Below are 13,835 nucleotides of genomic sequence, written 5' to 3'. Positions count from 1 at the left end.
TTACTGAATTTATTAGTTTTAGTAGATTTTTGTGGCATCTTTAGGATTTTCTATACACAGTACCACGTTATCTGCAGACAGTGACAATTTTACTTCTTTTTCAATTTGGATGCCTTTTATTTCTTTTTATTATCTGATTGCTGTGATTAGGACTTCCAATACTATGTTAAATAAAAGTGGTAAGAGTGGGCATCCTTGTCTTTTTTCCTGATCTTAGTGGAAATTTTTTCAGCTTTGTACTGTTGAGAATGATGTTAACTGTTGGTTTGTCATAACCTTTACTATATGTTGAGGAATGTTTCTTTTATTCCCACTTTGTTGAGAATTTTTATCACAAACAGATGTTGAATTTTGTCAAAAGCTTTTTCTACATCTATTGAAATTGTCATGATTTTTACTTTTCAATTTGTTAATGTGGTGTATTACATTGACTAATTTACGGATATTGACCCATACTTGCATTTCTGGGATAAATCCCACTTCATCATGGGATTTGTATAATCCTTTTAATGTACTGTTAAATTTGCTTTGCTAATATTTTGTTGGGAATTCTGGCATCCATGTTCATCAGTGGTATTGGCCTCTAATTTTCTTTTTTTATGGTGTCTTGGTTTGGTTTTGGTATCGGTAATGTTTGCCTCATAGAATTAGTTTGGAAGCATTCCTTCCTTTCCAACTACCTCTTAAACTATTTTCATTTTTCTTAATTAAAAAAAAAATTATTTCAGCTTGGATGATTTCCACTACTCTGTCTTCCAGTTCACTGATCCATTCCTCTGTATCATCCAATCTGCCGTTGATTCCTTCTAGTGTTTTGTTTTGTTTTGTTTTTTCAGTTACTGTATTATTCAACTCTGTTTGGTACTTCTTTATATTTTCTAACTCTTCATTAAACTTCTCACAGTGTTAATCTATTCTGCTCCCAAGTTCATTTATCATCTTTATAACCACGACCTTGAATTCTTTATCGGGTATATTGCTTATCTCCACTTGACTTAGTTCTTCTTCTGGGGTTTTGTCTCATTCCTTCATTTGGAACATATTCCTCTGTCTACTCATTTTGCCTAATTCTCTGTGTTTATTTCTATGTATTAGATAGGTCATTTATATTTCCTGATCTTAGAGAACTGGCCTTATGTGGAGATATGCTATGGAACTCAGCAGTGTACTCCACTCTGGTCACCAAAGCTATATGCTCTAGAGGTGCTCCCTCAGTGGGTTGTATGGGCCCTTCTGTTGTGGCAGGGCTGACTAGTGTGGTCATACTGGCAGGTAGGGCTGGCCCCCACTCCAGTTGGCTGCCAGGCCCTACCTCATATGGTGGCTGTTGACCCTCTGGTGAGCAAGGCCCAGTCCTGACATGACTGGCTGCACAGTCCAGGGGTGCCCAGGGTTGGTGCTGGCCCACTGGTGGATGAGTAAGCCCTCAGCACTAATATGCTAAAGAGAGGTTTCCAAAAGAGTGCCCTTGTGGTAGAATGAGCTCCCACAAATGGCTGTCACTAGCATCTGTGTCCCTGGGGGAGTCCCAATTGCCTCCTGCCTCTCTGGGAGGCTCTTCAAGATCAGCGAATGGCTCTGACTCAGGCCTCTTTCAAATTACTGCCTCTACATTGGGACTTGGAGCATTTGGGGTTTTGTGTATGTCCCTTGAGAGCTGTTTTCTACAGCCTTCTGGCTCCCCCTCATGCAAGTCCCACTGGTTCTCAAAGCCAGGCATTCTGGGGACTCATTTTCCCAGTGCAGGACCTTAGGTTCAGGAACCCAATGAGGTGCTCAGACCCTTGCTCCTTGGGGATAACTTCTGCAATTGCGATTATCCTCTCCCTTGTGAGTCACCTATCCAAGTGTCTTGATTACTCTGTGTCTCCACCCCTCCTACCGGTCTCCTTGTGGTTCCTTCTTTATGCCTTTTGTTGTGAAAAATATTTTCTGCTAGTCTTAGGTCATTTTCATAGACAGTTGCTCTGAAAATTGTTATAATTTTGTTCTGCCAATGAGAGGAGGTGAGCTCAGGGTCTTCCTACTCTGTTATCTTGGCCACATCCTCCAGTTCTTAGTCTCCTTGAACTTACCAACAAATGCATTGATGCCTTTGAGATACCAGCCTGCTTGTAAGAGGAAAACTTCAGTTTACAATCTTATAGGTACATAAAGAGTACATAGATGTCTAATTTTTTATTTTACAGACCTAAGTTTATAACTGCAAAAAGTTTGCCACCTAAACTACACCTAGTGACACCTATCCACAACACTTCAGTTCTGTTTTACCAGATTTTCTAATCCCCAGGGGAAAAAAAGTAATCAATAGACACAGCATTACAAATCAGAACCTTGTTCCCTCTCCAAAAGGCATAGTGGGGGAAAACAAAAAAGAGAAAATGGCAGAGATAAATTCATATGTTTTAAAATGTCACAAAATACTGAAATTCTCTCAAAGTCCTACACAACTATGCTATCTCAAGAACCAGAACTACTTATGATGAGATAATTTTCTAACAGAAGAGGCCCTGGTCATTATTATGAGGAACATATTAAGAGAGGTTTCTCTGAGTTGCCAATCGTACCCCCACTCCTTAAGAAATTTTACCATTTAAGAAATAGTCTTTATTGCTAGAAAACCTGGATTGGAAAATGCTATTTAAAATGGCAAATAAAATCAGCCTGCCCCTGTAAAAGCAGAAATTTATGAGCTCAATATTTTAAAATTTATCTCTGGATAGAAATATCTAGGTGCAATCAGTGGTTCAGTTCTTGGCTTAGAAGCTGTTATTGAAGCCAGGAAAGAATGGGAGACTGTTAACTCAGGTGCTTAGGGAAGCAAATCCCCAGCTGGTACTTTATATTGTTAGATCAATTAAGGAAAGGTTGAGATATTTACATACCTGTTTCAGATAAATTTGTATTTACTTTATATTTTATAAGCATAAGTTATATTTCTCTCTATTGACTAAGAAACACAAAGATCTTGATTTGTTTGAATAGACAAAGACACCCAGAATCATACCATTGATTTATAAACTTAAGATTAAAACATTTCATAAAACCTCTCTTAAAATGTTTATGCGGTAAACTATACATTCATTTAGGTTATTAATCTACGCTCATCTTTAGAAGTTGATTTTACTAACCAAAACTTTGGTAATAAATAAATTTCTATAACCTCATTATCCAACTCTCATTAACTCAAACAGATGTAGAAAAAGACTGCTTAGTCTCAAAATTGGGAGTATCATGAAAGGCACTTTCCTCTTCTATAAATATAGTTTATAAATAAAACTGCATTGACTAAAATATGGAATCTCAATTTGCTTTGGCACATTGTAATCTAAATATTGGGACCAACTCAAGTTGAGAGTTAGTTGTTCTATACAGGTGATCACTGGCTCAGAAGCTGGGAAATTGCCCTAGCTTCCCAACCAGCCCAGCCTCTATTCCGACCACCTCAAAGAGAGAAGCAAGAAGGATATGCTACCATTGCTCAGATCTCTTCTCCCTATGTTGCCCACCACACAAGTCATTCCTTCTCTCCTGGGCAGAGATGAGTCATTGAAAAGGGAAAAAAAAAAAGATTTTCAGTATTTCCTATAGAGGCAGAGTTCCAGTTTCATGAACAAGGGTGGAATAATGGAGAAAGGGTAAAATCGTTTCCCTCCAAATACATCTATCTCAGGTTTGTTTCTGCAAATCTTATCTGACTGTAAAAGGAACATCTATGGAAAACAGATTTACATTAAAACTGATAGGGGAGAGAGGAGTTTTATTTCTATTCTCTGAAATGGGGATTCACGCATATTTTATTCTGCAAGTTGCTTTTCATTTACAATCATTGAGTTTGCTTTCCCTTGAAACTCGAAGTAGACAGCAAATAAGAGAGCCGAAGACCATGCTGATTTAATATAAAACTTTTCTGGAGCATCTACTATGCAAAAAAAGGAAATACTGTCATTTGCAGAAAACATTCAATGATTCAAGATTATGCAAAATATCTCCTGTATTTTTCCATACCTTGCAAGTTATATTCTGTTTAATCCTGGGATTCTGGAAAGGGATCCCCTAGTGTTAAATAGCAACAAAGACAACATTAGTGTTGATATTTGAGTATGATTACTCCTGGTGAGCCAGAGCAACCAAATGACTGACTCTCATCTGTGATGGACTGGGGTGCTATACCGGTGGAAGGTGACGTACCAACTTCCACAGTAATTTAGGTATATAAACATTGCGAGGACACGAATAATTGTAAGCATTGTGGAGAGCACTGACTTTATTCCAAAGCCCTTGCTTTGGAAATCTTAAATTAAAAAAATGACAAGCAATGAAAGCCAAAAGGCTTAAATACCATGATGGTATTTAAAGTGACCCTTATCTCCTACAGCCAGAGGACAGACTGGGCTAAAATTCATGGCCAGGATTTAATTGTAAAGGTATCAGATCTGCAAAGGAGACTAAACATACAAAGTTAACAGGTCTCATATTAAAGGTAGAGCTCTTACAGGAGGGCAGGGTACCTGAGATCTGAATTGAGGACATCTGGGGGACAAGCCTGAGAATCTTGAATCCCAGATTGCTCTGAAAACAGGGGACTGGCAGAAGCAGCCTTTATTTCCTTGCCAGAGAAAAATGGTCTTACCTTGCCTAGAAGGCTTGCAAAAGATTACACTTGAAGCATCTTACTTTCAAGATGATGCTTATTCTGCTCTGCTGTTACTCAAGGTCTTCAGACCAATAAATATGGACAGGTTTTAACATAATCTGAACAGGAAATTAAAATCCCTACTTGGAATGGAAATAGCTTGCTCCCCAAAATAACTGAAGGATTGGGCTGATGTACACAAGAAGGAACCAGAGGGACAGGTGTGGGAGTGGATCATGAGGGTGAAGAGGGAAGAGTATTACAGGGCAACACTCTCCCATTATTCAAGATTTAATGTCACAGGGCTTCCCTGGTAGCGCAGTGGTTGGGAGTCCGCCTGCCGATGCAGGGGACACGGGTTCGTGTCCCAGTCCGGGGAGATCCCACATGCCGTGGAGCGGCTGGGCCCGTGAGCCATGGCCGCTGAGCCTGCGCATCCAGAGCCTGTGCTCCGCAACGGGAGAGGCCACAGTAGTGAGAGGCCCGCATACCGCAAAAAAAAAAAAAAGATTTAATGTCACAGCAACGACATCTGGAACCAATCCTAATGCACTGTTGGGGTGAGGGCTTGTACAATAGATAAGGTGGAGAGGCTGCAACAGTCCTGGCAGAGTATGAAGAGGTCAGAAAACATAGGGAGGTGGGAATATTAGAACGGATTACCTGAGAAAAGAGAAACACTTTGCAACATTCCCTAGAAGACCCTACAAATACCATCCTTCATCAAAGCAATACAGAAAACTTTGGTGGGTGTGTTAGTTAGCATTCTCCAAAGAATCAGAACTACTAGGATGGATGGATAGACAGAGAGATAGAGAAAGAGAGAGAGGGAGAGAAGAGGAGATTTGGAATTCCAACAGGAATTGGTTCATGAGGTTGTCAAGGCCAAGAAGTCCCACAGCCTGCAGTTCCAAACAGGAGAACCAGGGAAGCTAGTGGTAAAATTCAGTCCAAGTCCAAAGGTTTGAGAACCAGGGGGCTGCTGATGTAAGCCCCAGAGTTCAAAGGCTCAAGAACCAGAAGCTCTGATGTTCAAGGGCAGGGAAAATATGCCCAGCTCAAGAAGAAAGAGAAGGAAGTGGCCCTTCCGTCACCTTTCTGTTCTATTCGGGACTTTAAAAACAGAATAGACAATGCTGCCGATGTTGGTAAGGAGAGATCTCTTTACTCAGTCTGCTGAAATCAAATGCTAATCTCTCCCAGAAACACCCTCACAGACACAGCCAGAAATAAGGTTTTACCAGTTATCCGGGTATCTCTTAGCCCAGTCACACTGATGCATACAATTAACCATCGAAGTGGGAGAACACAGGCATTCACTATGGAAAACCTCAACAGTCTCTGTACCGAGGATGTGTAAAATTTTAATGGGGGGAGATGTGAGGAGGGTAGTCGTTTTGTTTCTATCTCTCTTGGAGGCACAACAGAACAAACTCTATCTACAATTCCAACATGACTGTCATATATAATTGATTCATTCTTAAATTAGCCAAATTTGGACCAAATTAGTGATGGTGGTGGCTTTAAAGATTTATTCTCAAGCTGAAAGAAATCAAAGATTCTGGGGCAAGGAATAACATTAGCAGAATGTTTGGGAAGATTCATTTGGCAAGATATATTTTGGATGGGTAGATGTTAGAGGTAGGGCAGATTATAAAGTTGGTTTTTGGAGTAGTACAGGCTTGAGGCATCCAGATCTTGAACTAGAATTGGAAATGTGAAAAATGGAAACAATTGTTTTTTCAAATCACGCATTGATGTCAAATATACCAGTCACCAAAGAGCTTAAACTATGTTTAAGTCATGACGCGAGGTACTAAGGCATTCCAAGTGGTACTCCCGATTTCATTCAGATAAATATATTTGTAACTATAGGTAACTGTTTATATTGAGACGTAGTTATTTTTAAGGTATTTAATGAGCTTTTATTCCTCAATGTGTAATGTCACCTTTCGAATTATATTTAGAGGTAATGCGTTATCACCTCTATCCCCAATTCCCCAGTTCCCCTGGGGAACTTCCAATCTTGATGTACAGCAAATAGTCTACTTAAATACTAAGACCTGAAGAGTTGGGATACTTTTGGAAAGTGGAAATTTATGAAGCATTTGTATGTCTGTACTTATGGTAGTATATAACAAGCAATGTTAAAGGTCACCTTGCATATTAGTTTTAAAATAAGGAAGCAACAAATAAGTGGACAAATATTAGGTTGGCCAAAAAGTTTGTTTGGGTTTTTCTGTAAGATGTTACGAAAAAACCTGAATGAGCTTTTTGGCCAACTCAATATTAGCCCCCAGGTTTCCGGAGTTTCTAAATTGCTCCAATTTTTTTAGTGTAATTAATCTTGGATTCAGACTACAAATGTTTTATGGAGGGAAATGAATAGGCCAATTGATAATGGTCAAGATAAGAAAACAAAGTTTTACAAAAATGGATGACCATGGGTACATCCATGCCTTAAAACAATAAAACGATTTGCTCTCTTGGATCGTTCAGTGATTCATTTTGCCATGGCATGAAATCTATAGTAATTGCCATTGCTTTATTTTAGATCTGAAAGTTCTTTTAACCCCAGTGTCACCACAGCTTCGTCATCTGCCCCTGTGAAAAAGAGTTAATGTAGGAGGTCTGAGACTGCTATACTTAGAAGGGCTTGCTTGAAATGTTGGCCCTTGGCTGGATCTGAGAACTCAGTTCTTGGAATGTTCCCAGTCAAAAGCTAACTGAGAAGAGGGGATCACTGTGCCAGACTGTTTTGGGAAACAATATGGTTTGTGACGAATACTTGTTTTATTTCAAGGAGTCTGGAATTTTGGTACATGCTAAACAGATGGTGCTTACGTGACCAGCCCCAGTAAAAACCTTGGGTGCTCATTTTCTAATGGGCTTTTCTGGGCACAAACATCACATACATGTTACTGCATGTACACTGTTGGGAAAGAATGTGCTTTTGTGACCCTTCATGGGAGGACTAGAGCATAAGGAACCTGCACGTGGATTCCCGCAGACTCTACCTGTGTCTTTTCCCCTTACGATACGGCTATATATCCTGACTTCTGTACTGCTAAAATAAATCTTAGTCATGAGTACAACAATATGCTGAGTCCAAGAGTTCTTTCCAACCGGCCTCCACGCTGGGTTTTCTGGTCTTGGAGACCCCATCACAGCCCCATTCTTCTCACAGATTTAATGACTCTGGGCAATAGCACCCTATCATCTGTTTAAGTAAGAAACAGCACTTTTTGGATACAGTTGGAGATCAGCTTTTTTCCCCCCCAAGTGGAAAGATAGATAACTCTTAAAGAAAAAGAAGCCAACTTTAGCTGAAGGTACAGGATTTATTTTTCTACCTATTTAGGTTGTAAAACGCTATCATTATTCACACACAAACATTTAATTGCTTTGGTAATCTTCCTTGGCAATCTGCGGCCACAGTGTCTGGAGTTCATTACAGGTTGTGAAGTTTCCTTTCATTTGTTTTAAATGTGCTGCTCTTTGATTTCCCCAATGGAATGACTGCCCTCTTGCTGTTCTGTTATGGGAAAGGGTAAGTAAAAATGCCAACTAGCCTTCCCCAAACCATCCATCATGCTTTACTACCTATGTCATAATTCTTTCTTATTTTCAGTACTGTGGAATGGTACTCAATTCCCTGCCCAGAAAAACCAACATTTTTCTTCTTCCCTGAATAGCATGACTAGAGGTCCCATAAGCTTTTCCCAGGTCACCTTTGGGGTGGCTTTAGTGCAAACTTTTCCAACAAGTGTAGGTACAATTGGCAACCAAGCAAAGCATTAAGTATACTAAGGTACCCTATTAAGGCTGAAACAATTTCTACCCTCCTCTCTCCACTGCCCACCGAATTGCAATCAATTAATATACCAAGGATACCAAAAACTGGGAATTCCTTCCAGAGCTCTCAGCAGCTATAACCAACCCAAACTAGAAGTCCTCCATCTCCAGTCCACATTGCTGTTTCCGATTATTCCAATCCCTTTATCAGAAGCTTGGAACATTGTCTAAACAATTATTAATTGTCACATACCTATGTACATTAAAATCTTCTACTAAATTTTAAAATACATATTCTCAGGCCATATTCCCATGATATTCTGCTTTTGTAGGTCTAAGGAGGACCCAGGAATGCCTATCTTTTAACAAGTTCCCCTGATAATGCTCTATACAGAAGGATGTGATGGGAATGTAAAGAGATCGTAACTGTAATTTGGGAAAATGCCAGAAAGAACAACATTCAATGTATTTCTCTCTCTATTACATGATTATCTTAAACAGATGAAAAAGAGAGGCAGTGAACAAGCTCAGGAGCCATGGCTTTTCAACTCAAGAGCTTTCAATACACATGCAGCAGGAAGACACAGGAGAGAAATGAACTGACCTTTTTTGGGAATTACATTTTCTTCCCTCTTCCTCCCATTCTTCCGTGAATTTGCAAAGATTTTCATAATCTCCCAGCCTCTAAATAGAGCTGTTGTTTTTTTCTTCTAAGCATCACAGATAAACACAGTTTGGTGAAGCATGATTGTAAGGAACAGCTGAGTCCTCTAAGGACTAATCTAGGACACAGAGAAGTTAAATCTATTTGCCTGCTTGGTTCCCGGATTTTATGATTAAGGAGAACAAGTAATGCACAAAACGGGTAGGTAATTATAATGCATAAAAACAGATCAGACTAATCCATCCTGGGCCACACATGATTTGATGAGTTTTGGGTTTTTTTTTTTTTTTTTTTAAATAAAATACCTCAGCTAAATGGATCTGAGACCCTTAAGACACAAACCTTCAGGAGTTGGTGGTGATTCTTTAAAGGAGAAGGAAACCTGCTTTTTCACTCTTCCAGTTGGCTGCCTAATGCATCGAGACAGCTGCCCAGGATACTTGCAATTGTTACTGATAAGGTTATGATTCCCTCTGAAATGCAGCGCCACCATATAGAGCCTTGTTTGTTCCTACCATCTCTTGGACCGTCTTGGTGACTTTTACTTACATGGTTGCTGTTTATTTTCTTTCTCTTCTCATGCCCTAGTGGGTCTTTTCTCTCTCACTCCTGTGTTCTCTCTCTCACATCTTTTTTTTTTTTTTTTTTTTTTTTTTTTTTTTTGCCGTATGCGGGCCTCTCCCTGCTGTGGCCTCTGCAGTTGTGGAGCACAGGCTCCGGACGCGCAGGCTCAGCGGCCATGGCTCACGGGCCCAGCCGCTCCGCCACATGTGGGATCTTCCTGGACCGGGGCACGAACCCGTGTCCCCTGCATTGGCAGGCGGACTCTCTCACATCTTTTTTCTTCTTTCCCTACCACCTATCCTTCTGATTTCGCATACAGCAAGGGCAAGGTCTACTGCAGTCATGTGGCCTAACTACAGACCCAGTCGAGATATTCACTGCATACTATCTGTGATACTGTGATTTATAATAAGAAATTTATATTTGGTTTTTGTCCCCATTTCTGGCACAAAGCTCCTAAAGCCCTTGGAATTTCCTAAATGCTGAGAGTGATAAAGGTGTCTTGCATTATGTTAAAGAGATGACTTTTGGAAAGCACCTAAGGATGGGGGCTGGTTGTCAGGAAAATCAGCCACATGATTAGAGGTTTGGAACTTCCAGTCCCACCCCTGTGATTTCTAGGAGGGGAGAGAGGCTGGAGATTCCTCTCCATTTCTTTATGTTATCCATCTATCATCTAATTTCTAGAACCCTCATTTTCACTGTGATCCTTTTCAGTCCTTTTCCTGTTGACCAAAGTCTCTCAAAATGAACTATGGCAGATCCAGTACCACTGAGGGAATTGACACATAACCTTCCTAACAGTGCATTAGACTTGATACACATATTGAAAGAACGTTTAATAAGCACTCCTCCATTCTCTGAGTGTGCATTTATAAGTATACACACACAGAGACACACATGCACACACACACATACATAATGCAAAGCACACACATATATGTATATGTATATAAACACACAACTTCACAATTTTCACTGTTAGACTATATCTTGTAAGTATGACCCCAATTATAGTCTATTAAATCCATATTAACTCTGTTGCTGTCATCCTGTTTGCACTTAACAACAGCTTTATACCACCTATAAATTTAATAAATACATTTCTATGTCTTTGTTAAAGGAATTATTAAAAGTTGACTATGCCATGTGCAAGGATAGAGCTTGGAGGCATGTTCTTAAAGACTAACTTACTTTTTGTTATTGAACTATTAATCAGACACATTCAAGGAATAATAATGAAACCACCTAAAGGTGGCCTAACTTCCTTAGCTGTTCTTTGAGGATATCATGCTTTGCTGAAGTCTGGATACTCAGAATTTTCCTGGTGCTCTAGTCTAATATCTGAATCTTCAAAACAAAACACAATTGCTCCCAGGACCTATCTTTCTCTGCTACCTGTGGTCCTGCACAGTTTCAAGCCACCATGGAGAAGACCAGAACATTTTCCAGCAGAACTTCACGCAAGAAGAAATGTCCCAAAGTTGCTTCAGTGGAATACGTTTTGATAAAAAGGTACCAGAAACCTCTCACACTGGCCTTTCTGTTTCACAAATAGGTTAAGCATGCTCACTGTAGGAAACGGGACCTTGATATTTCCTGGGGTTTCCATGGGTGGCTTCTTCTCTGCATTCTGGTCTCAGCTCAAATGTCACCTCATCAAGGAACTGTTCCTACCATCCCATCTCTGCCTCTTACAAGCTGTGGGATCTTAAAAAGCAACTTAATGTCTCTGGGCTTCTGTTTCCTCCTCTACAAGAGAAGGGCAAAAAGGGCTACCTCCTTCTCTGAGCTTTTTTGGGGATTAAATGATTTAAAATGTAATTCTCTTAGAGCAGTATCTTTGCTCTATTAATAGTAAACTCTATTATTATCACTATTATTATTGTTATTATTTGAACACTTGCTTTCCTTCCTCACAGTCATTCTAACAAATTTACCTATTTTATTTTCTTCAAAGCATTATTACTATCTCAAATTACTGTTCACTGTTGTTCCCAGTTTACTTGTTGATTTTCAGTAACCTTCAACCTGACAGGTAAACGCCATAAAAACACACTTCTGTCTCTGCATGACTGCATTCCCATTGATTACAATGGTATCTGGCACAACATACTCTGTCAATGCCATCAGTTAAATGAAGGAATGCTTGCACAAATGAATGAAAGGCAGTCTCCAGAGTATTATCATATCTCTAGTATTTCTTGGCATATGGAAACACCAAACACCAGCTATTCTAAATTTTTGAATTTGGGAATCCTAGACTGGGCAATCCTGGCCACCCTAGACTTCACGGAATCAAGGGACTCTACATTCCTAAATTTTGTCTGAGCGCTCCTCATAATATTCATGTCAGATTATGAGAAAGAGACAGAGTTACATTCAAAACCGAAGACAATCAATCTAATAAAGAGAGAAAACTCCTAAGAATAGGCACCTAGCAAGTGTACTGTAAAGTAATTCAATAGCTCCCAAAAGGAAAGACGGGACGCCACCGTACAAGCATAAACAGTGGGCTATTTGAGGCTAGTCTGCCTGAAGAAAACTATCTAGTCCTTGATTCACACACAAAAAGTAGAAAGTAGACTTTAAAATATTCTGACTAAATAAATTGTGGTATTTTATACGATGGAATATTCTGAAGACCTCAATAAAAGAATAAGATAGATCTTTATATGGCTTGAGAAATGCTTGTTAGTATTTTTGAATAAAATATTCAGAGTAGTTGAGGAAATATAATGTTTTGTGTCATGGAGATATACTCAAAATATTAATATTTTCTCCACTTGGATATATGCATACTGCATGGGTGGGTATGCGTGTACATCTGTAAAGAAATAGGAAAAGGTCTGGAAGAATGCACGGAAGTCATAATGGTTGTCATCTTTAGGAAGGAACAGAGAACAGAATTGTTTGAGGTAGTCTAAGCGGTCTCTGGCCTTATTTGTAATGTTAATTTTTCTCAACAAAAACATATCCATGGGCTTCCCTGGTGGCGCAGTGGTTGAGAGTCCGCCTGCCGATACAGGGGACACGGGTTCGTGCCCTGGTCCGGGAAGATCCCACATGCCACGCAGCGGCTGGGCCCGTGAGCCATGGCCGCTGAGCCTGCGAGTCCGGAGTCTGTGCTCCGCAACGGGAGAGGCCACAACAGTGAGAGGCCTGCGTACCGCAAAAACAAGCAAACAAACAAACAAACATATCCATGCCTTGTTTGAATGACAAATTGATGACAAATGACAAATTTCTAAAAATTAGAAAAGAGAGCACATTTTCCACAAGTATGGAAACTGCCCTAAAAATTCTGCTTGCGTGTTAGACTTCTGTATGGTTAATACAACTGTAATACTTATCAGTACAGCTTAACTGAAATGAAGATAGTTTGGCGCAGAGTATCCTGAATAAACATGCTATATTGAAATGAGTGTGACTTCCTTTTTCAGGTGCATATAAACACCTGTTTATAAGTTAAACAATTTAGTGGCAGGCTGTTAGCAAACTGACTGGCGAGTATTTCTCCCCTACAATCTACTGTTCTCCTTTAACAATGAACATCTTTTTGTTTTTCTATTTTAAATTGTGGGGCTTCTCTTCCAGTCTCTAAACCCCCTCAAAGATCACTGATGGTTTCACCATGAACACCTCAGTTCATTTTTCTCCAGACCCTTGAATTAACTTTGCTTGGGTCTAAGAGATACAAGTTCATTTGACTGTTGCTGAAAAAAATTATTTCCCCTTCTACATTGGATGTTTGGGCATTTTGATTTTTGTTTTGTTTTGTTGTTGGTAATGAGAAACAAGGCTGGACTATCTTTTCCACTGGTGACAAAAATATTTGCCAAAGACTGGGAAAGGAGGAACTTGCAAGTTTGTCTCTTCTATATTACAGTAAATGTATCGCTATCTGCCCCAAACAGCTGTGCTGTCTCTTCTTTGCTTTCGCTTAGTTGCAGTTAGTCGCCCCACCTGTTGCAAAAGTCTCAGTAGATTTAGCCCTTTGTTTAGGTTTGGCCCTTTCTTCCACCTCACATGCCTCCCATCTTTTATGGAGCTCACCGTGAGCACCCCAAGATGTGACAGTGGTTTCCTTAGTCGATTTCCCCTTTCCTTGTCCTTCTGGAATACTTGTGGTGGCTTGTATGGTCAGATTTTCAGCTTTTTTTTTTTTTTTTTTTT

The sequence above is a fragment of the Aethalodelphis obliquidens genome, unplaced genomic scaffold (genome assembly GCF_003676395.1).
Source record: "Aethalodelphis obliquidens isolate GAN/ISIS:26980383/991018 unplaced genomic scaffold, ASM367639v1 scaffold11, whole genome shotgun sequence".
NCBI classification, from domain to species: Eukaryota; Metazoa; Chordata; class Mammalia; order Artiodactyla; family Delphinidae; genus Aethalodelphis; species Aethalodelphis obliquidens.
Note: the sequence above shows the minus strand (reverse complement) of the source record.